Source organism: Squalius cephalus, assembly GCF_949319135.1.
Source record: "Squalius cephalus genome assembly, chromosome: 24".
NCBI classification, from domain to species: domain Eukaryota; kingdom Metazoa; phylum Chordata; class Actinopteri; order Cypriniformes; family Leuciscidae; genus Squalius; species Squalius cephalus.
Window position 1 is genome coordinate 10563854 of NC_137145.1, and position 25033 is coordinate 10588886.

Below are 25033 nucleotides of genomic sequence, written 5' to 3' on the forward strand. Positions count from 1 at the left end.
ATGCAATACAGATTGCTTCAAAGCAGCTTTACAGTAATGGAAAGGAAAAACAGCATCAGTGTTGCAAAATTTCCATTCAAATAATTTTAATTATAGTTACAACTAAAATTTGACCTTTAAAGCAGCTCTACAGAACACAATATACAGTAACGTCATTATTCAGATGTTTAATTCAATTATTCAGTGATCTGATTCGACAGATGTTGGTGAGATTGACATGTAGGACACAAGGTGGATGAGATGGACAGAGCAATGTAATAAGGACATAAAAATAATGCAATTAGAAAATACATTAATTTGAACAGAAAAGGGAATTGTAAAGTTTATGCAAGTGAAGTGAATGAGGGAAAAAGCAAAGGAAACAAATAATATAGAGAGAATTATTAAAGGAGCAGTTTTGAGGTTGCTACCGTAGAGAGCAGCACTCTGTCTGATAAATAATGATTTCGATTTGAGAGGGTCATTTAATTCTGGGGTAGAAAGAACATAATGACCTCACACACACGCTTGCCCTCTACGACTCAAACAACACACTGGAAAGGAGAGGAATGGACAAACCAATCAGAGATTGTTCCTGCTCTGCAGCAAACAATAATCAATGGCATCAGTCTTGGAGTTCAACAGGCATGAAATTGGCCAGCTTTTGGCCATGCAAACTCCAAACCTAGCAAGTGATTTGGAAAATAAAGGCTGAAATTCCTGAAAATTACATTTAGGTGAGAAAGAGAGAGTAGAGGCGGCGAGGTGCTGGGAAAACTTGATTTTTACTCTTTGTCTGATACAGTCAAATTGGGAATGCTCTGGAGCTTTAGAACATTTTGTAATTAGGCCGTCGATAACCTTAGCATATGTAATTTGTCCATACCACTCACCTTGACCGAACATTCACCTTGATTATTTGTAATATCCATGTGAGGACCTTAAACATGACTTTGTAACCATTAAATAAGGTCTTCAATTTGATTCAGATCATCAGGATAATATTGTGAGTTCAACCACTGCTTTTAAGGCACAGGGGTGTCCAATCCGGCTTTTGAAAGGCCACTTTCCTGCAGATTTTAGCTCTAACACACATGCCTGGAAGTTTCTTGTGATCCTAAAGGCCTTAAAGGGTTAGTTCACCCCAAAAATGTAATTCTGTCATCATTAGCCGCGTTTCCATTACCCTTCAAATTGCACAAATTGAAATTGCGAATTGGAAATACGCTCAATGGAAACACGTCAATTTCGCAAAAACTCCCATTTATCGCAAAAAAGTTTTCATGCTCGCATGAGGTGGTTTTTCAGGCAATTCGAAAAAAGAATATTTCGCAAAACTGCAATGGAAACAGTTTTTGCGCATTTACAGGTCACCTGACTTGGACGGCGCGGTGTGTTTGGACAGAATACGAGACGGAGTTCTTTATTAAATTCATAAAAGACAAAAGAATTACAGACATACTGGATTCTAAACCTCATAGAGGTGCCACAATCAAGACCTCGGAGCAGAAATGAGTGAGAAACACCCAGAAACACCTAATATGTGCTGTAAGTAAGAGTCTTTCCTTGCCATTAATGCTTGGATAACAAGCCTACGTTTCCTTCCATTAATAATAATAATGTCTAGTGCGGTACGTGGCTGTGATAGGGGAGACCGGGTATGGTTGTAACACCGGGAGAGTTGTAACACCACCATTTCCACCAATTGGGGATAAGATAGGAGTCATGTGATCATTTCACTGTTTACCTACAGTATATAAACCTACCAACGTCCGTTGCCATGATTTTTGGAATGACTTATCGCGAGGGGAAAAAATGACGCAGTAGTCGCATAACATCGGTTAATGGAAACGCCGTCATTTCGCAAAAGTTTTTTATCGATATTTAAAAAAAACGCACAAGTTTTGCGCAAATCTGTAATGGAAACGCGCCTATTTACTCACCTTCATGTCGTTTCACACTCGTAAAACTTTCGTTCATCTTCGAAACACAAAATAAGATATTTTAATGAAATCTGAAAGCTTTCTGTCTCTCTATTGACAGTCCATGCAACTACCACTTGTACACTTAAAAAAGTTCATAAAGAGATTGTAAAACACGATCGCTTTATATGATGAACAGATTTAATTTAAGCTGTTATTCACATTTAAACATTCCATCAACTCACACTCAACTTTTTGACGCGACAAAGTGGTAGGTGTGAGGACCATCAATGGAGGAACAGAAAGCTCTCAGATTTCATTAAAAATATCTTCATTTGTGTTTCAAGGATGAACGAAAGTTTAGAAAGACATGAGGGTGTGTAATTGCTGAAATTTTCTTCTTTTTTTGGGTGAACTCAACCTTTAATTAGCTGGTTCAGGTGTGTTTAATCAACATGCACAACTGCCAAATGTTCTATATATTTTAATCATGATCACAACTTGCAATGACTGCTTTATTGAGATCATCGTTTCTGCCTAAACGAATATGTGATGTTAGCTAACTACATGATTTGTATTATCTTAGAACTGTACATTTCTGAACATATGGACAATTACTTTGACACACACACATCTCTGATAACAAAATTACTCTAAATTGTAATGCAGAAACATGCATTTTCTGTAAAGCTGCTTTGAAACGATATGTATTGGGTAAAGCGCTATGCAAATAAATATGAATTGAGCTGAATTGAATTAGGTCTAGAGTTAACCTCAGCTGGATAGTGGCCCTGCAGGAGCAGGATTGGACAGCAATGCACTAGCCTGAACAATACTCTATGCACGTACTTGAAGGCTCATAGCTATGCAAATTTGATTTCACGCATCACTGTGTTCCAAAATGTGTCAGAATGCATTGCATTGTATTCTCAGTGCCGCAAGGTTGCTGTTGCTGTAGCCGGCATTACTACAAAATTGTCTTCTACGTTCATTTTTCTCCTTTAGGTCATCTGCTGTCGTGATGAAAAACAGTCTGATGAGAATCTTGCTGAGGAAGTGAGTTATAATTAGTGAATGCTTCTGATAATAAATAGGTTTCTAGCTGGTCAAATCTGGTCTGACTGAGGTAGATAACACAGTCTGCTATCTTAAACTGGTGTGATCCAGGAGGGTGAGACAGGATTAGTTGGAAAGTGTTACCATGGTATCGTCCCATTGAACTATTTACAATCCATACAGTGCAAAAAGGACAGGGGGGATGAAATCCTATTGATTTGTCATGGTTCATCACTCCCAGTGGCCTTTAGTGAATAGATGATTAATTACGGGACGTTTACTCATCAATAATTGCCTTTGAAACCCAGAGAGACCAGGAGTTGGTTTTTGTGAACAACCAAAAACGCAATTAAGCTTTCAAACTAATGGTTTGTAAGAGGGCTACAAAATGAACATGTGATCTTGCATGTTGAAATCCATAACATTTAGAGCCATTGCCAGTCCAATAAAAAGTATTTATGTAAAAATAAAGCTGATAAACATACACACTAAATTATTGTGAAATCAGTAGAATACTTCATATAAGGACGCAGTATAACAAGAATAGACTTGTTTACCTCCTACACACAATGCTTATGAGATAAAACAGACTTGCACAAACACAAAAAGACAAAGGATAATACTAGAGTTTCTTTTTGACCCTTGAACACTGACAGTGGTGTCAAACACTATTTTTAAACAACAGCAGAAAGCAGAAGCTGTAAAAAGAGATCAGACAAAAGAGCAGAACAGCCTCCAGCACATTAGCTCACAATCTCCTCACCACTTCGCTCATGTTTTATTACAGTGGGAACAGACTTTATCTGTTTAAGTTAATCACGGCAGATATGGCGGATGGGATCAGGAAACAATCCGAGCCAGATGCGTTACACGCCACGCTAAATCTCTGACCGATGTGTCGATTTTATCTGGAAAATTGAATTCAGCAGATGTTCCGAGACATTGCGATTTAGTATATTTCTGATTCATTAAATGTTTATCATATAGGTTCAAAAGGCTCAAAACGCTTCAGCGAGATAATTAACGAATATTAAAAAACGTGAACACATCACTCCGTCCTTGGTCTCTTTACATTGGCTCCCTGTACAATATAGGATTGATTTTAAACTTCTTTTATTGGTGTATAAATCTCTTCATGGCCTTGCACCGACTTATGTATCAGATCTGGAGTATCAGACAGGAAGAACTTTGAGATCATCAACTCAAAATTTGCTGAAAATTTGTTTGCCGTGGCCTATTCATCCTTTTGATGATAATTTTTTATTCTTTTTATTCTATTACTATTTTGTCTATCTTCCTGAGATGATATAAAGCACATTGGTCAGCATGTGTTGTTTTAATAGTGCTATACAAATAAAAGTGACATTGATATTGACATATATTTGTACACTATAATGATGCTGTATTTGTGTGGCAATAGAAAGACTATTAGGTTTAAAAACAGCCCCTTGTACTTCATGTATGAGTTCTCCAAACTCAAAAGACTCTTAGAAGAAGAAGAGCTGTTATCTTGGGAAAAGGATGTTGCAATAATTGGGTGCCAATAATTGGGTGCCAATCATTGTGGCCAACGTGAAATAGAGAAAAACATTTAGTTCATAAATGTGAGCTTCCCCCCACTTTCAATTGTTCTACTTCAATGAAAGGTTTGAATTTTGTGAATTGTTGAATGAAAGATCAAAAGGATAAACAATGCAGATTTATTTTCACGGCTGCCTTTGCTCATATTTACCAAGGGCACTGATATATAGTGTCTACCGGTCAAAAGTTTGGAAACATTACTATTTTAAATGTTTTTGAAAGAAGTCTCTTATGCTCACCAAGCCTGCAAAAATACAGAAAAAAATATTGTGAAATATTTTTACAATTTTTATTTGAATATACTTTCAATTATAATTTATTTCTCTGATGCAAAGCTGAATTTTCATCAGCCATTACTTCAGTGTCACATGATCCTTCAGAAATCAATTCTAAAAGACCTATGCTGAACTCCAAACTGAATGTCATGAATCCTGAAAAAAAGTATCACAGGTTCCAATATATATATATATATATATATATATATATATATATATTGGAACCTGTGATACTTTTTTTCAGGATTCATTGATGAATAAAAAGTTACAGCGGAATAAAAGAACAGCATTTAATCAAAATAGAAATCTTTTATAACAATATAAATCTTTATTATCACTTTTTATCAATTTAACACATCCTTGCTGAATAAAAGAATTAATTTCTTTAAAAAAATATTACTGGCCCCAAACTAGTGGTGAACTGAACAGTAGTGTAGTGTATATTGTTACAAAAGGTTTCTATTTTAAATAAATGCTGTTCTTTTTTAACTTTTAATTCATCAAAGAATCCTGAAAAAAGTATCACAGGTTATAAAAAAAAAAAAATTTATATTAAGCAGCATAACTGTTATATATATGCTGGGTTAGGGTTATGGCTATACCATACACTTATATAAGGCACAATATGTTCTGACAAACATGTGCTAACTGGGAATGCTAATTCCCATCCCTCACTTCAGAAAGTAACAGCTGTAGTCATAAGCTAATGTATAAAACACTAACTCATTGTCTGAGATTACACTCTGCGAAGCACTAAAGCAGTTAGCAACAAATTATTTTTCCACATGGGTCTCTTCCTCTACTCCCACTCCAAATAATTAATTACATTCCAGACAGACAGTTGTGTTTGGAAGCTGGCTAATTCCTCTCGAAACGAAACAAGCCACAAGCCCAATAATGAAAGGGGTAGAATCTGATTTGCACAGGCTTTTCCAGAGCTGAAAAACAACTGTGGGAAAATAAAGCAAATCACAAGTGTTCTTAAGTGCTAAATTACTCAAGAGATAACACGATAAACGGAGTAAACCCCTTGTTAGCGACAGATGAACCTCACAACTTCTCCAAGGTTGGTGCATTTGTTGATCAATTTTTCTTTAGGTTGGAGGTTTGAAGGGTGGCTTTTGGGAGAACATTTGTATTTAATGGGGTACAGAATAAATTATTCGAAGAACAAAAAGCCTGGAAGTGAACTAATCCGTGCTTGCCCACACATTCATGCAAAGGCAGGGCCAGTTCACAAGCATTGATTCCCTCCATACAGAATCCATTAGCCAAAATTAGGCCAAAGCCTTAAGGTAGCGAGCTGCATGGGAAGAATTAATTCTCCTCGTATTGAATTTCTCTTTTCCATTGAGGATTCCAATTAGAGCACGGGACAACACCTCCTCACAAGCTAATATTTCGACATCTTCATTTTCCTGGACGAATAGACAAATTCAAATCATGCCTTTAATTAGGAGCTCTGATTACATGCTGACAAATACAATAGAAGGGGCAACTGTGAAGGACCGAAAATTACTGATGGTGCAATGCCTAACATATCAGGTTTCCTGGCAACCATCTATTCTACAATACACCATGAAGTCCATGTCCATTTTGAGAATGTGAGTACCATGCTAAAGATATGACATGGCAGGAAGAAAGGAGAGCAGGCACTGATCAAGACTGAAGAACAGAGGCCTCACTATATCCAACTGGAGAAATCAGCTGTAGGAGTTATGTGGGAATGGAGCTACCGCAAGATTGTTTTACCATGACGCAAACACAGAGCAATCTGAGAGAGAGAGAGAGAGAGAGAGAGAGAGAGAGAGAGAGAGAGAGAGAGAGAGAGAGAGAGAGAGAGAGAGAGAGAGAGAGAGAGAGAGAGAGAGAGAGAGAGAGAGAGAGAGAGAGAGAGAGAGAGAGAGAGAGAAATATCGCTAAGCCACCCCTCAACCAGCCCTCCACTTGAACATCTCTATACAAACATCACAAAGCCTATATGTTACCGTGAACAAGCCTATTTGTTTTTTGAGTTTCAATCTGAAGAAGATCCAGTTCTGTAACCCTGAAAAAAGTCGCCCATAAGGCATGTGTATTTTGTGGATAAGCCAATAACAGGATGGATTGCGACAAGTGTAAAAAAGCAACGAATCATTTTATTCAGCAAGGACTCATTCATTTGTAACATTATAAAAGATTTCTATTTCAAATAAATGCTGTTCTTTTGAACTTTCTTTTCATAAAAAATAGCAGTTTTCACAAAACATATTAGGCAGCACAACTGCTTTTAACACTGATAATAAGAAGACGTGTTTCTTGAGCAGCAAATCAGCATATTAGAATGATATCTGAAGGGTCATGTGACACTGAAGACTGGAGTAATGATGCTGAAAATTCAGCTTTGCCATCACAGGAATAAATTACATTTTAAAATATATTCAAATAGAACACACTTATTTACAATTATTTCATATTTTAATAATATTTCACAATACTACTATTATTATCATTGTATTTTTGTAGCCTTGGTGAACATTATAGCCTTTTTCAAAAACCAAAAAATCTTACCAACCTCAAAGTTCTGAACAGTAGTGTTTCTACAAAATAGGAATAAAAGTGGACTATTTAATTTGATTAGGCCATCTTAGTTTTGGATGGAGGACTAGTAATCTTTAATCCTGTTTTTCTAATCAGTAATCACACACCATGTAGGAACATGGAAGGTAATAGGTTTTGTGGTGTGACGGTACCCTACGAAAGAGGTGGAACCGACTTGAGAATATCATGTATTAAACAGTAGGAGACTTTCATCTGTCATGTTACTTACACACACACACACAGAGTACTGGGTTGGACCCCCTTTTGGGCAGGACAGTCCCAGCTCACACCCAGCACAACAGAACCGCTGCAATTAGCACTGCGGTTTGTTGAATAGAGGCATAAACTGCCCGAGGTACTGGCAGGGACAGCCTCACTTCACAGTTGGTCTGTTAAGCACACTGCTTCTCAGGACAGTGAATGATGTTCTCTCAAGTGCATAAGGCAAGCCTCAGTATTACAATCGCTCAAAAATAAAGACATATTTCATCATGTAACTCAGTCAACCCAGTCAGATTTACATCAGAGGGATCCAAGCCATTTCTATGCACTTAGAGTTGATCAAGCAATCATTTAGCAACCAAATCCTAATATTTACATAATTAAATATTTCATATTTACATCTGAACATCTTTAAACGCAGCAGTAATTAAGAATGTTTGACAAGAAAAAAAAAAAAACATAGAACAGCAAGTTATGCAAGTTAATTTATTGCATCCTGATGACTCCTGGAGTGTAATTTACCGCCGTACTTAGAAAAGATACTTCATTTGGTGCAAAGGAAAGGTGTGAGGAAACCTGTTCCAATAGACCACTGAGCAAGTAATTATGCACTTGCTAGCCTAGCAATCCTCTCACAAAGACCTGAGCCAAGAAAGGCGAAGGCGGCAATTGGCACGGGCTTCTCAGGGTTTTGGCACGAAGTTCTGCGTCGGCGTAGTCTCTGGAACGCTGCAGTCTCCCGCCGTTAGATTGAGGACGGGGATTCTGTGACCTTACTGAGAACACTATACCTCTGACATTCACTTAGGTCACTCCTGAAATTACTCAGCAGTTGATGTTCTTACCAGTGTTATTTTAGTAATACTGGTATATTATTGTATTTTTTATTTTTACATTTCCTGTTTTCATTTTAATTGTAGTTAATGTTTTAGTAATTTTGTTGTGTTTTTGTCATTTCAAATAATTAATTTTTAGTCCTAGCTTTTATTTATTTTATTCCAGTTGTAGTTGTTTTAGTACATCAAGTTAAACTAAATGAAACAGAAATATTTCCTTGGCAACTAGCTAAAATATATTTTTTTTTTCTTTTCTTTTTTTTTCTTTTTTCAATTATCGAAAGTTTTGGTGCAGTTTTAGTTAACTATAATAACCCTGGTTCCAAAAACATTACAAAATCACTCAAATTACAAAATTTAATTAGATTTTTTTTTAGGGCTGTCAAAAGATTAATCGCGATTAATCGCATCCAAAATAAAAGTTTGTTTTTAATAATATATGTGTGTGTACTGTGTATAATTAAATTTGTATATATAAATACACACACATGCATGTATATATTTAAGAAAAATGTGTTATTTATATATAAAAAAAATTATATTTATATATAATATAAATTATATATAAATATATACAGTATATGTATGCAAATATTTCTTAAATATATACATGCATGTGTGTGTATTTATATATACAAAATAATTATACACAGTACACACACATATATTATGTAAACACAAACTTTTATTTTGGATGCGATTAATCGCGATTAATCTTTTGACAGCCCTAATTTTTTTTTTTCCTTTTGCGCAAGTAGCGCAACACAAAGGAAGATATTTTGAAGAATGTTTCAACTGTTTCGGTCCATTAAATTAAAGTCCAACTGAAATCAAAACTGACCCTATTTACTTTGTTAGCGCATATTACTAGTCTTATGGTGAAAAATGAATCCGTGCAAGTTAATACACAGAAAAAAATTGTTCGCCGTCGTAATCTTTAATCAAAGTCTGAAAAGTTACTTCCGGTCTGGAATGGCTGATGATGTAGGTTTGACGGCTTGGGTTGGGAAACTCTTAACCACTCCCCTCAAACCGTTAGTCTGTTATGAGCAGAGATGGAGAGGAGGAGCGCTAGAGTAAAACCCTGCCCTCTGTTCAATATTCCTTTTCACTGGGAAATACGTCACAACACTGGAGAAAAGTCGTTTGCAACTTCCGGTTCACGCGGACTTTAAAGTCAATGGGGTCCAAAACAACATTGAACATCACTGACTTAAAAAATAACATGGAGACATTTTTCAAAAACATGAGAGTGAGTAAATGATGACGGAATTTACATTTTTATGTGCACTATCGCTTTATCAAGACAGTTTTATGAAATTATGATGTGTGCCACTTAATAATAAGATGTGGCATGTTTATGTCAGCATGGAAAACCAAGGGACTGTCTAATCTCGGAAACATACCGTAATCCTCGCATCAGTATTCTTAAATTGGCAGTTTTCCATTTGGAAGCTCTAGCAGAGGAGCAAGTTCAAACAACAAGTATTTCTAAAGTAGGAAAAGCAAAAAAATAATAATGAGGTTGTAAACATTACAGATCAGAGTGAGTTATCTTCCGCTAGTCTGGAAGTCTTATCGGAGTTTGTTTACTTGTGCTGTGGCTGGGAGATATCCTTCAGTAGAGCAGAGCAGTCACTGTGAGGCCACTCATTTTCAGATTCACTTTTCTCATTGCGGTTTTCAATTGCTTGCACTTGAGATCTTAGAAGGATTACTGCGGCCTTGCCATCTGTTGTGCGGTGCAGCTGTTTCGGTTTTACACTCTCTCCCTCTTAGCCACTCGCTGAATGCATTTGTTATTTCATATAATACGGCGCTAGAGATTGCGGCTTCCTCGCCACGGCCTCATCACACCAGGTCACCCGCTCTTCATCTCAGCCTGCCACAAAAGGTCACCAATCCATTTCTCTGGGTTAGGCGTTCAATGTAAATTCTCCAAGGGATATACGACTTTCCTTGGCTGGTTCTTATACTGTAGGTGGCACACAAGGCTTTTTGGAAATGGGAAGAGAATTTCAAAAGAGACTAATGTGTGATATCTATGTTTGGACGGCTGGGACAGAGCGATGAGAGAGACTAGAGAGATAGGCATGACTGAAAGCGGTGACTTCGAGCCAGTAGGACGCACTCTGCGGAAAGAATATATAATTTCAGCTCAGCAGGACGGGCAACTTCAGAGATAAAAAGATGCCAGAGGAAGGTGATTTAATGAGGCATTCAGAATGAATAAACTTGAACGTTGATAAATCATCGGAGACGGAGAATACAGAATTTGTGTGTAAACAAGAAACGCCATGCTGAGAGGACAGCTGTCAGTGGAGTGACAGCTTTAATAATAAACAAACACGCTTGTCTTGAGACTAAGTTCCTGCAGAAGCACCACGAATGACAATGAGGGACAACAGACATATGGGAAAGAGTCACATGCTCAATGCATTTACAATGCCTTTTCCCCTCCACATTTAAGAATGCATATTAGTAGAAGTCAAATTTAGCAATTCAGAGGTAAAGAAACTGTAAATAAATAAATACATAAATAAAAAAATAAAAAAATAAACTATAAAAAACTTTTTATTTCTATAAAACATAAGTAAAATACATACATTTAAAAATATTTATTTAGGAGGTAAAAACTAAAAAGAAAAAAAAAAGAAAAAAGAGAAGAACCCCCCCCCCCCCAAAAAAAACAATAAAAAAACTTAAACTTAAAACAAACAAAACACAAAATAAATATTAAACATATTTTTAAATAGATATACAATATTTAAAGTAAAAATAAAAAATAAAATAAAATAAAATATGCAAAGCAAAACAAAACTGAATGGACCATGTTGATTACAATGTTCTAGTCTGAAATCTGTTTACCTGGTGTATTAATTCAGTAAGTCATCCAGTAAGTGTGTGCATCCAAGCTGGCACGCTCACCTTGTGCACACTGGTCATAGGTGAGAGGACACCAGCGTACGGCTGGTTAGCCATTAGCGAGCATTAGCCTGTGGATGGGACAAAGGTCCATTGAAGGGCTGCATTATTAATCTAGGCCTTCAAAGGCCCGAGCAGCTGAGTGTCATGACAGAGAGGGCTAATTACGTATTCGTTTGCCTAGGGTAATTTGCACCCATTGTGCTGTTCAGGCTGAATCAAGACATGAGATCACAGATTAAACACTTAACGCCAGAGGAGAAGAGCTTCTCAGAACCAAAGTGCAAGAGGTGGAGGTGGTGGGGAACGGAACGAGGCAGGGTGAGAAAAAGTACAAGAGGTAATGATACAGTCCTTCAACATGCATAATATTGTCTTTATTTGGTGTTGGTCCAGGCCTAAGGTACATAACAAAACTGTATTGTACATCAATGTTATTAATAGTGTTTGAAGTCTGCAGTGAGACTAGAAAATCAGAGTGGTATCTGCCCATGCAAACCTCAAAGTCACGAAGCAAGGGTGTTGTGGGTGGCGGCAAAGGCATTGCTAAACAACTGGCTATTCTGTGTCAATTGGAGGATGGAAAGAAGAACAACAGGGTCTGAGCAGACGCAATTCAAACAGACAAGGGTTTAGACGAGAAGGCCAAAACATCATATAGCTAGTTATTCATCAGTTCTGATGGGTTCACGTGTGCTGTGTGTTTGAACTGAAGCGATATGTCTCGCCACATTAAAGAGCATGCAAATGACATGTATAGTTTGAATATTGTGATATAAATTGACAGAATTTGAAAGCTGAGCCTTTATTTTATTTCAAAAGTTACAAAGCCGCAAATAATGTTTAGTGAAGTTTTGTTCATGCATCAACTGAAAACAGAAAGATAGCCTATATTCTTGGGATTCAATAGTAATCTTCAATATCAAAATGAGGATTGATTCAAATGGAGAAATCAATATTGTCAAAATGTCAACTCAGCTTTAGCGTCCACACAGCTGACGTTTACCTATTGTATCTTATCCACATTGTGTGCATGTAATAGACACTGATAATGATTTCAGCTCTACAAATCCATTTCAGCCAAAACCAAAAATTCAATTTTTTGCTGTTTCGGACTCATATTTTTGGTTGCCGATATCTGGGTGCATCACTACATATGGCTCTATAATTTGTTGACTATCTCTGAAGACCGCCATGTAGAACACATGCGAGAAGGCAGACAGTTCAACAGTTAGTGATATATAACCTAATTTCCTATGTGTTTGCACATCAGATTAACTTTGTTTGCCTGCCTGATCTTGCGTCCCTCTGCACATCTTCCAGTAAGACTCCTTTTCCTATCTCAGCCAATGCAGATTCATCTCTTTGCGCTCTTCACAGCTGCCTAACCCAACCGATAACCTCTTGGCCTGTCATGGGGGACATGGCGCGTTTCTGTCTGAACAGTTCCCTGGCTCTCCATTCGGTCCCTTGGCACCTCCCGCAAACGCAGAGTGTCAACGCCCGCAAGCCGTCAGAGGCCGAGGACAAACAGAGGAGCCAATCTCCTGCTGTCAGACCAACACACACACTCACGCTCTGATCAATGAGGAAGGCAGAGTGTCTTTGTTATCTGTGATTAGGTTTTCATGAGCAGAAGCCGCATCCTGTCTGGATGACCATCTGGTCATTTACTTGCTCTCAAAGCGCACTGGGAAATGCAGTCCTTGGGTCCCGTGAGCTCCCACCATTTCTGCTTTGCTTTCAAGTATAGCCGCAGTCAATCAATATGCCACAGTTGATCACCGTCATGAGTGAAATAGAGAGTGGGAAGCTAAATCTAGGACTGAGCATCTCTCATTCACAAACAAACCTGGAAATGACAATCCAGTACAATATTTTAGTTTTTAGGGGAGTAAGCACCACTATTACTATTGCTCATACTTAATGAAAATTATGTCATCATTTACTTACCCTCATGTCATTCCACACATCTATGTAGTGTTATTAGTACACTATTAGGCTGTGTGTCCACCGAAGCGTTCTGAAAACACCCATCTGTGGGCGCTTGAGAGCACTTCGGCAGCACAGCGTTTTTATTTCAGTTGAGACGCTTTGCTTGCTATGATACGGAATATCCGAGGAAGTGTCACTAGCATCTCATTTCACAGATAGTTAGTTTCTATATAAAAATATCCATACAATATAAAGTATTTGCTCTGGCTCTTGTTTTAAATAATTGTGTTCCGTTATTATGCTGCTTGTCGTCGTCTGTTGATGTTGTACAAGCAGAATGTGGCAGTTGGTTGGTGTGGTATTTGTCCCGCCCCTCCTCCACTGTGATTGGACGGCTGGGTCCAGGCGCTCAGCGCCTCATCACGCTGTTGCCGTTTTAAAAACATAGCGCTCCCATTGAAAACAATTGGGAAAATACACTAGCTTCGGAAAAAATACCCTTTGGTGGACAGCCTTAGTTTTATTAATATTTTTATTCAAGTTCTTTCAAATATTTAAGTTCTTCAAAATATCTTATTTGTGTTTTAGAAAAGATAGAAATGGTGAAACAATTTAAATTTTTGGGTGAACTATCCCTTTTAATGCATCCCTGACCCTACTTGTCCAACACCTTTTACACCACGTCCCTATCCAGGGACTAGAATATAGTAGATCAAGCAACATGCTAAAATACACTCAAAACACCTTAACAACTACATAGCAATGGCTTGCAGTTTTATTTATTTTTATTTTTATTCAAGACGGCAAGTTTTGTGCAGGCGAACACAACTCATACTTTCCTCTGAAAATATCAAAATCTAGTTGAAGATAAACCAAAAACAATACATTGTACCAAGACGAAAAAAAGGGAAAACTGCCAAAACTCAGTAGACGAGCCACGAACACCTTGTGTTCTCAAAGTAATAGAAACCGCTCTCGGCCCAAACCTCAAGTAGACTGTGCCCCAACATCAAGGTTAATTACCTCCTTCTCCAACTCTTTGCTTTTGTGGCTTTATGAATGCCTGTCCTGCACCCTCATCTACTGTGTATTACAAGCAAACACACACAATGTTTCTGCCATTGCTGGTGCTGTGTCAACATTTCTCAGATTAAGAGGAAAGAATGTCCTTCCTGATGATCGCTGAATACCGCAGTAATGTATCAGCAGGGGACAGAAGGAAATCACTGAAAGACAGAGAGAGGAATTCCCAATAGAAATGTGTGTTTGTGAGAGTGCAGTATTTTCAGAGAAAGCTTGATGAGCCTTGCAAGCAAAAATTTATTATGATAAAATCCTGCTTGATTTATTCAGTATACAAAATTCTGCAGACAAAAAAAAAAGGTAATTTGTCATCATGTGGATTCCTTTAGACATGAATGGATGTTGCCCATGAAAAATCATGGAACAACACTGTATGACTGCACTTTTACAGTATGCATTTACAATGGATGTGAATGGGGCCATTGAAACTCCCTGTTTCAATAGTACAGCAACAATATGAGCGTCTAAAGAAAAAACCAAATCACTTATTAACATTCTGTGTAAAGTTATATCCAATTTTACAATGTCATCACCATCACTCATTCAAGCCCATTTCCATGGCCTAGAAATCGCGGCACCAATCAGAAACGTTGAGGCGGGCTTTACACAATGACGATCGCTCTGATTGGTTTTAGGTCTATCCAATTGCGCCCAGAGGCATTTGAGCGACGTCCGTTCAACTTTTAAATGCATTATTATATTCAAATTGCAAACACATGAGGACAGTCTCCATGAAAAACCCACTGGCAGATGAACGTGCTACTACATTTCTCTCCGAAACAGTAGGAAATTAAATTAGATTTAATAGAGGATTTTAACTGTGACAAGATGATTGACAGGGCAGTTTACGGGACAGGATGCACGCGACAGATCCGTCCGATAAAGATGACGAAGTAGTATGTCCCAAAGCTTGCCTACTTTTTTGCTACACATTCAAAAGTAAATACCTTTTCTTCACAAAAAGAGTACATACTTTTATGGCGTAGTGTAACTTAGGCGAATTGGGACGCAGCATATGGCTTTACACGATGACGATCGCTCTCTGAATGGTTTTAGGTCTATCCAACTGCGCCCAGAGGCATTTGAGCGACGTCCGTTGGTGACGCCCCTTTGGAAATGATTTGTCTATGGAGCTTTGCCAGACCATAACTCAGTTACTACTGAGAATGGTCTGATTTTAACCAGGCTACAAAACTATGCAAAACTACCCTAAAATTGCTCAAATACAACACGTTGTTACAGAAGTATTAATGTAAGAGTTTTACATTTCTGCTTTTAAATCCTTCAGATGGCCCAATTGACTTCTATTGTGCCTCACGATAACCTCAATTTTAGCTTCTTTAAAAAAAATAAAAAAAACCCACAACAAGTTTCCTGAATAACAGATTCTGACAACAGTGAAGCAATGCATTATTTCACAAAAACACATACATACACAAGCTGTTTGTGGACAGAAGCATGTGATACTCTCTCTCTCTCTCTCTCTCTCTCTCTCTCTAATTGGTCTTCTGAGTTGCCCAGAGGTGGGTCATGTATATTAAGCACACCTGTTCATTACATCTGCAGTAGGCCTGTTGAGTTCAGCATGCAGAATAAGACCACAGTAATTACTGAACATTCACACTTGCACGGCCCACATGCCTCAGAACACTTGTACAAACAAGTTATTTTTAAACTTCTTTTGTTTTAATACTTCAATAATAATAATGGAGGCCTAGGAATAATACAATTATATATATATAGCTCTGAACAGTGTCAATAACTTACAGTAAATATCATCCACATCTGTATTCAGCACATGTCTTATGTGATGCATTTACAATGCTGAGTTAGATCTTCAAAGGAGAATTCTCAATCGCAATATGAACAAGCGCACACTCACCCACAAACACACAAATCTATATTCCGCAGTAAATCCTTTTTGAAGAGGAAAGCATGAAATTACAGTAGATACGTTGGACAGAAAACAGAGGAATATATGAGGATGACTCACTAAGATGAAGACGAAGAGAAGGCCAAGAGGATCTACCCACACACTCTTCTATCACCAGCAGGAAAAGCCGCTCCAGGCCCCAATCAGGCCCGATTACACACCGAGCACAGGACGCCTGCCCTCCAGGCATGAGAACACACCTGTCAATCACGCCCAAGACCCCAAACTGAGCCAGGCATGCATAACTGAACACAAATCGACATGGAGGAAGGGGAGGGGGTTTACTGCACAATTATGTTTGTAACCCCTCAGGTCCTACTCTATGCCCCGCTCTTGAGCTCAAGGGAGTGAAAATGAATTTTATTCTCTACCAATGAAGCTTTTTGATATTTTATATACTACATTCCCCAAGATAAAATAATAACATTTAGCATCCCATTCCAACAACTACATAACCCATGTTTTCCCTCTTTGAGCATCAATGACTGTTTGCAGCCTCCTGTATTTTGCTAGTAGTGCTAAAGCTACTGTAAGTTTTTTGGTTTCCCAGCATGCCTTGCACATTTGACGCCTTCCCCACAGTGACTATATGATTTTGAGATCCAACTTTGCCACTTAGGACAGTTGTGCAAACAATTTTTTAAAAAAAGGCTGCAAACAATCACTGATGCAAGAGTATGTATGGATTTGAACAGGATCATTTATCTTTGGAATATATTTAAATATATATCTTTTGCATTGTGGAATATACTTAAATATCTATTATGCAGCTTCTTCAGGCAGTTAAAAAAAAATACAATAAAAATAAAATAAAAAAATAAATTAAATTACTAAACATCCAACAGATTCTCCAAAGGGTATATCAACTTATGAGCACTGTATATCAGAGTGGATGTGAGACTGTGTACAGTATGTGTGCGTATAAGACCTGCAGAAAAGAGACCCGAGTGTGTGTGTGTGTGTGTGTGTGTGTGTGTGTGTGTGTGTGTGTGTGTGTGTGTGTGTGTGTGTGTGTGTATCCATTATGCAAAGATATGGCATACTAGATTAAGAGCATCATACTGAGCTCCATAACCTTCATACAATTGGAATTTTATTTGAGGATGTGGGCCTGGAAAAAAGGGAAGAAAAAAATAGGAGGGAGAGAGATGAAGAAAAAGAGAGTGGGGGTGATAGGATGAAAAAGAGGGGAACTTATACTTTGATGCATTGTATAAATTTCCATTAATTAAGGCCCCAAACCGCAAGCTTCAGTCATTCCTTTAATGCACCACAGTAATCATGACCTTCACCCTAAAACTACCCACAACCCCCTTTTAATAAAGCACAAGATATGATTGCGATGCAGAACAAAACATAACAAAAAAATGTATACACCAAAACACACCATCTGCTGTGGGTGTGTAACACATATGTTTATCTTTTGCCGTTTTTTGGGGATCTTTGAGGAGTGTTTTAGTGGTCAACCCCTCACCAATATTTGCCATTTTTTTAGTTATCAGCATCAGCCAATACGTTTTTCTGCTTGCCCCTTAAAGGGATACTCCACTTTTTTTGTAAATAGGCTCATTTTACAACTCCCCCAGAGTTAAACAGTTGAGTTTTACCGTTTTCGAATCCATTCAGCCGAGTTTCTGATATTTAGAAGAATATCAGTAACCAGACAGTTTCTGGTCTCATTGACTTCCATAGTATTTTTTTTTTCCTACTATGGAAGTCAATGAGACCAGAAACTGTCTGGTTACTGATATTCTTCTAAATATCAGAAACTCAGCTGAATGGATTCGAAAACGGTAAAACTCAACTGTTTAACTCTGGGGGAGTTGTAAAATGAGCCTATTTACAAAAAAAGTGGAGTATCCCTTTAAGTGTGGGAAGCAGGACTTTTATCTTTACAGCATCAGGACATTTATTTTGACAGTGACAACACCAGTACATGCACGTTTGCCTTTCTACTATTAGTAACAGAGAGGCAAACGCTATGATACTTTGTCATATACTTTCAGCATTCAGCAACTATTTAGCATCTTTTAATGAAGTTGTGTGATATATCTTTGTAAAGACACAATCAGAAAGCCTCAATCTTTTGAGTCATGTTCTATCACTATGGTTACAGACATTATTAGAAAGTTAGAGAATAGGAGTGACTTTGGTTGCCAGTTCATTTTGACTTTATTTGACTGTTATTAAAGTCACCATGAAATAAAAATAAAAAAATTGTTGGAAAATGTTATGGAATATTGCAGTGTTTATTATAAAAATATTTTGTGCCCTCAAATTTTAATCAAAATAAGTTCCCCTCCCTCTTGCAGAGACATCTCTTCTCTGATGATGTGTTTACAGGCACAAGGGCGGGACAACCTGTCACTCACATGACATCATAGCAATAGCAAACCACAACGATCCAATCAAATCCCAATGAACAAAATCAAGTCCCGCCCTACATTTTTTCTTCTTCAAGAAGCTATTTCTCTTGGATATACGTCACAATAGGGAAGAAAAGACCATTGAAACTTCTGTTTCATGCCAACTTGAAGTACGGTTATCTGTCCTAATCACAGTTAATGTCAATTAGTCAATATTTAACCTTTTCAAGACATTAAAGAAAGAGCACCTCCTCCAGCCAGAATAGAACAGACTATAGCAGAGTTTAGAGATTAACAAGTGATGACTAACTTACTCTAAATATGGTGTTTTGCTAACCAAGCCCGCCCTTAAACCCATAGTCTGCATGCAAAGGTGATTGTGCAAGCGTGCAGCTGGATCTATTCGGAGGCGTAATTAAAGCGTAAATTGCTGGTTATCACCCGGTGGGGCTAGCAGGACGCTTGCTGCAGTAGGTCGATGGCGATGCTCGCTTTCATTTGCAGGCTCTGAAAACATGTATTCTTTCCCCATTACATGCACTGTTGAGCTTCCTCTGAGACTGCAGCGAGGCGACGTCTCTCTCTCTTTCTCTCTTTTACACATACGTCTGTCCCAATTCTCTATTCCAAACAAAATTCTAGTTTCTTCTCTTCCCCTCCTTTGGGTCTCGAGGCTGTTTGCGCTGTCGCCTGGATGTGATCTCGTACAGTGTGTCAGCAGGAACACACAGAACGACAACACACAGGTGAAACGCAGAGAAGAAACCACATCACATCAGCTGCAGCGGTGGAACGCCTGTCTCGCTGAAACACACCTACGCCAAGTGAAAAAATCTGGTCTTTTCGTACAGCTACTTCTATACGGTCGGGCTTTTAGGCACTGGTGAGCTCTCTCAAGCTCTGGATCAAAGGTGCTCCAGAAAACACACGAGCTCCTGAGATGTGGGAAAACATCAAAGGCGTCTTGAAGGGCTGTGAATGGACTATAAGAGGGACGTGTGAAGACGCTGTCTGTCGCTCGCTGTCTTCATTCTCAACTGGGGACTCATACAACTGATGGTTTGGGGTTATTTACTGTTGAGAAGTTGCACAGTTAATACATTTAATGTATCTTCAATGAATGTATCAGTGTTATTACTGTTAACTAAAACTATTGAAATTGAATTGATATAAAGCTGAAATAATTTTATTTTTATCAATGTTTCCTTGGCAACTCACTGGAATAAAAGCCATCTAGAGAGTTAATATGGCCAACTGTTCAAGTACTAGGAAATGGCAGGAATGTCTTGGAAACACAATTGGTCTCTTTTTGAACAGTTATTTTTCTCATTTCATGTTGCTCAAATTTAAGTAACACACAAACATGTCAAAAGAGCTGGACTTTTAATACTTAGATTAGTTTTGCTGTGATTTTCAACGGTACAATTTCAGCCGAGAGCAATTTGTACTGACACTGAATAAGGTGACTTTCAGTCCAAGGAAGTGATAGCACAAGATTAGACGTCGTTCACACGGGATGACGCCTTCCTTTCAAGAACAAGTACATGGAACATAATTGAATAGAGCTGGGGTGTAAAGACGTGTTTTAAAAGAGCTATTTTCAACCTCACACTGCACCATGAATGCCTGTAAAGCTCAGTGACTGTGTGAATTTGGTGCGAGACAATGCAATGGCACAGACCAACAATTAATAGAAAGAGTAGAAATTGCTTTCCAAATTAGACAAAATGACCATTCCTAATTGTGATCATTGTGTAAATTGGTTTTTGCAGTGTAATTCAGCCAGATTCATGCAGTCACTGAGCATTATGCTTTGACCCATTCATGCTTAGGTGATATAAAGAACAAAATAAAATAATGAATAATAAAATATATATATCATAAACCTACATTAAATTGTATTAATGCATAATGCGTGTCTTTTTATTGATGTAGTACAATTATTAATCTGTTTTTTTTTTTTTATACTGTATATATAAGGTATTTTTGTGTTATACTATTATATGGCCTCTCACACACATGCACACTCACAAAATTGAAGTGCAAGCGATCTGTTTTTGTTTGCAGAGATCACTTCTTTCTAACCCTCTTTTATTGTGTTACTCCCCACAATCAAATCATGAGCATCTAAAAAGCCGGTGGAATTAGCACAATGACGCAATCGCCTGTAGACAACCTCTGCCAGCTCTTAACCCCCCTCTCTACCCCATCCAGCTCCGAGCCGCTGCTGTAACCATGGTGACGGGGCAGTGAAGGGCTAGAACAAGTTTCAAGGTGAGCCGGTGCGTAGCAGTGAACTGTGGAGAGATGGATTGTGGTGTCTCAACGCTACACGGGTGACTTGAACGCTGTCTTACGTGCCTGGGAACACATGCAGGTGCACAGATGAAGGAAAGTACAGCAGGTGGAGTGATGGGGCTTCAGATGTGGAGCGGCTTCCCAAATCCCTCTGCTGGGTTGTGACGGGAAGCTGATTACTGTGTTTCCAGCTCACACTCTGTTGCTGCCTCGCTCCATCCCGCGGCTCTACTGCAGGACAGGAGAGCCTAGTGAAACCGTGTCCTCTGTAAAACAGAGTACGGAGCGCTCACTCGTTTGACTGTTTTTGCGGCAGGGAACGGTCATTTTCTCTCTCATAAGAGTTCTAATATTTCACGCTGTGTAAAGGTCAATTAGTGCTCACTTTCTTCTTAATGTTCATCAACTAAAGAGATCTGTTTCGCCACACATGTCTGTGCTTTAACTGTTTATGGACGAAACACATTACCTTATAGCGTCCTTGAGCATCGTAAATTCGGCTGCAGGCAAATAATGTTACCAAACATGAATTACTGAATGATTACAGAGGCATTGCCCTGAATACAAAACGACTCTGCACGGTTTTAAATGACCCTATAATTAAACCTCGCATGTTTTGCTTACACCTGAGGGGGGAAATGTCTTGGAACTACAACTAATTACTCAAGCAAACAATCGATAAATTAATTCAAAATAAGAATGAGATTTAAGGTGAAAGCGAATGCTGTAATAGAGAGAGTTGGGCACAGACTAGTAACAAAAGCCCTATTCGCACTGGATTAGTATTACCTGATGACCTCTAGTCATTTGTAATAATTGCAGAGGTTGTCTGTGATCTTAATCCCGTGCGAATCGGCCATGTCTGTAATTTGTAAAGTAAAAATTCCCCCGCAAATGACCTACCATATTTCGCCGAACACAGTGGCAGGGTCGTATATAATTTTTTCAAGGTTTTAGTTTCCTGTGCGCCTTTTATCCATCTTTCGTGAAGAATGGTGGCTGCGTTGGAGTGTTTTGATAGTATTTTGGGTGCTGGGTCATATCGCTATACACCATACAACTATACAATGTGCAGAAAGAGAAAGCTGAAAACCATCAGAAGCGCGAAAACACAAAGAATGATTCGATGAAGATGGATGACGTGTATAGCAGTATGCCGTAAGGAACATTCTTCTGTTCATGATATATCATACAGCTGGACCTATAACGACAAGACATTTCCAAGCAATAGCCTATTGACATCATATCCGGGAGATAAGTCAGTAAATTCGAGTAAAATCACAGGCTTCGCTTATCCTGTACGAATGCGCCACACGAAATTCAGATGGGTGGGTAATTTCTAAATCACACGAGGTCCCCAGATAACACTAATATATAGGGATTATAGGGAGAGGGATTTAGGCTCATTTGGTCATTCCTGCCCTGATCGAGTCCTCGATTGCCTGATCCAATGGGATTTTGCACCAAAAAAACAGGCCATACAACTTGAGCACTGTATTGCAAATGTTTTGAAACCATATGATAGCTTTGAATGAGGAACATACTGAAATGTCATTCATAAAATGAAAGGTAGTAGTAGTGTTATATTGATCGCATGTCATGAAATTAAAAAGTAAAATATGGTGCCAGTAGCCAAATATAACATCAAATGCATCATATTAGGTTTAAGATCTATGGTTAATTTTATTCTGTTCATTTTTGGGTGAACTATCCCTTTAAGTCACTAAACAAGAAAATAGATTAGAGATAATCCTGGAGATTTTTGGTGTCAAACAAAATGAATACATCTATTTATGTATATATTTAAGAAATATTTGTATGTATATACTGTATTTATACATAATTTATATTATATATAAATATAAATATTTTATATATAAATAACACATTTTTCTTAAATATATACAGTACATAGTACATGTGTGTGTATTTACAAAATAATTATACACAGTACACACACATATATGATGTAAACACAAACTTTTATTTTGGATGCGATTAATCGTTGCACAAAATTATATCTATTATTATTGAAAAATGACAAGTTAAACTGCAAGTTGCACTCACAAGCCCAAAGAGTATTTCGACACAGACACTTCCATCTTGTGCCCTTTATAAAACCATGAAGGGCAAGCAGAAAATCTATCTTGCTATTTTAGCATTGAAAATGTTGAAGGAAGCCAATGAAATTTATGAGACGCAACAAATCAGCCGCTTGTCGCCTGTCGTCTCCATTAGACAGTAAACGAGGTCCGTGTATCCTTGAGAAGCCGACCTCAGCTGAGAAACACAAAATATATTTCAGCGCTTTAAAACTCATTGACCGCTAAATCAAAACAATGTCTGAGTATGTGAACAAGTGGCTTGTCATTTTCAAGTAAAAATAACGAAAAGGCTGGTACAATTACCTCAAGGCACACACAAATGTCAAGCTGTCTGTCTACGACCTACGGTGATTGTAATCTGGTAAGAAAGGGTTTTAAAAGATCTTAGCATCTATCATCATTAAAGCTCCAGGCCTACAGTTTCAAAATGCCAATTTAGATCATGTTTAATTGACTTCTATAAGAACGGCAGGTTAATAAATAGTGATAAGTGTTCCGCCTCAGGCTGACAGTGCCAAGGACTGAAGATCACCTTGTGAAGGGAATTTGATCCCAAAGCCCTTCTTATATTGTTATTAAATTTTGCATTCATTATTGCGATTACTTTAGGGTTTCCACCTTTCCACTAAAGCTCTCTGGGGGATTTGTCATTGGAGTCAGTGATTCACTGTAACGCAGCAACACAATGTGAACTGATGGGTGCTATAAATCCACACGGTTCTATTTCTATGCGGCCAATTCTAATGCGTCCTACTTATCAACGGTAAAAATAGATGAGGCGATATAAATGGCTTCAAACAAATTGTGATGAAAGGAAAGTAGCATAATTGTGCCAGTTAAGAAACAAACAGCAAACTAACAATAGAGTCGTCTTTAAAAAAAGATCCAGACTAAGAGGGAAGGGAAAAAAATTACAGCCAGACAGGTTTAAACGGAAGATTGCATAACTCAGACTTGACGTGCTTTAATAGGGTTAATATCATGAAAAAAAAATATTAAAAATAAAATAAAATAAAATTACATTTTTGATATACTCAAAGTTCAAAAAGATCTGGGCTTTTAGAAAGTAAAGACCTAAGCAATACTGTTGCCATCACTGGTGTCAAAATAAATAATAATTTATTATTAATAATTCTTTTTTCAAGTTTTGGAATTTTGGCCTGTAAGCATCAATTCAACTCAATCAACTCTTTCACTCAGTTATAACTGCAGGCCAAAATTTAATCACTCAAAAAAAAAAAAAAAAAAAAAAAAAAAAATCAAATCTATATATCTATAATTATCAATCAAAATAACAATAATAAAATAAATTAATGTACATGAATAAATATGATCTTAAGTCTGATTGCTTAGAAACAACAGTTTCACTGACAAAAAACACATGACCAGAGGTTTATTCATATTCGTGGCACAAACAATACAGAAAAAGTGCTTTAAAGTTTAAAACAGTGCATGGGGTTAAGGGGTTGTTCAAACTCACAACCCTAATCATGAGCAATAATAATAGAGAACACCATAAAAAGCAAATATAATAGAGATGCTAGTTAAACGAAAACACTAATGATTAAACCTTTGCCACCTTGTGGTTAGAGAGTGCTTCACATAACGAGAGAGAGAGAGAGAGAGAGAGAGAGAGAGAGAGAGAGAGAGAGAGATGATAACAGGAAGTTAGTCATTATTATTTACCGCAGGTATGACTAGTTTCTACTCATGAAAAACATGCATGTTTGCTCATGGCACCAACCCACATGACTCAGAGTCTCAGACTTGTGAAAAAAAGCATTTCAAGGAAGAATGATGTAAACAACCTCTTCAAAGACTCTACAGCCAGTTGCCTAATCATTGTAGAGATGTAAAAAAAAACAAAAAAAAAACAAGCAGTTAAAAAGGCCCCAAGTCTCTCATCTGACTGTTCTGAACCCAGAGGAAACATCTGC

The 25033-nt window shown here is 37.8% G+C and overlaps 1 protein-coding gene across 11 annotated transcripts in view; it reads right to left on the reverse strand.

The window, feature by feature from the left end:
- The window catches only part of nbeaa (neurobeachin a), a 128233-nt gene that overhangs the window by 75088 nt on the left and 28112 nt on the right, over positions 1–25033 (reverse strand). The gene's annotated exons all lie outside the window — the stretch shown is intronic.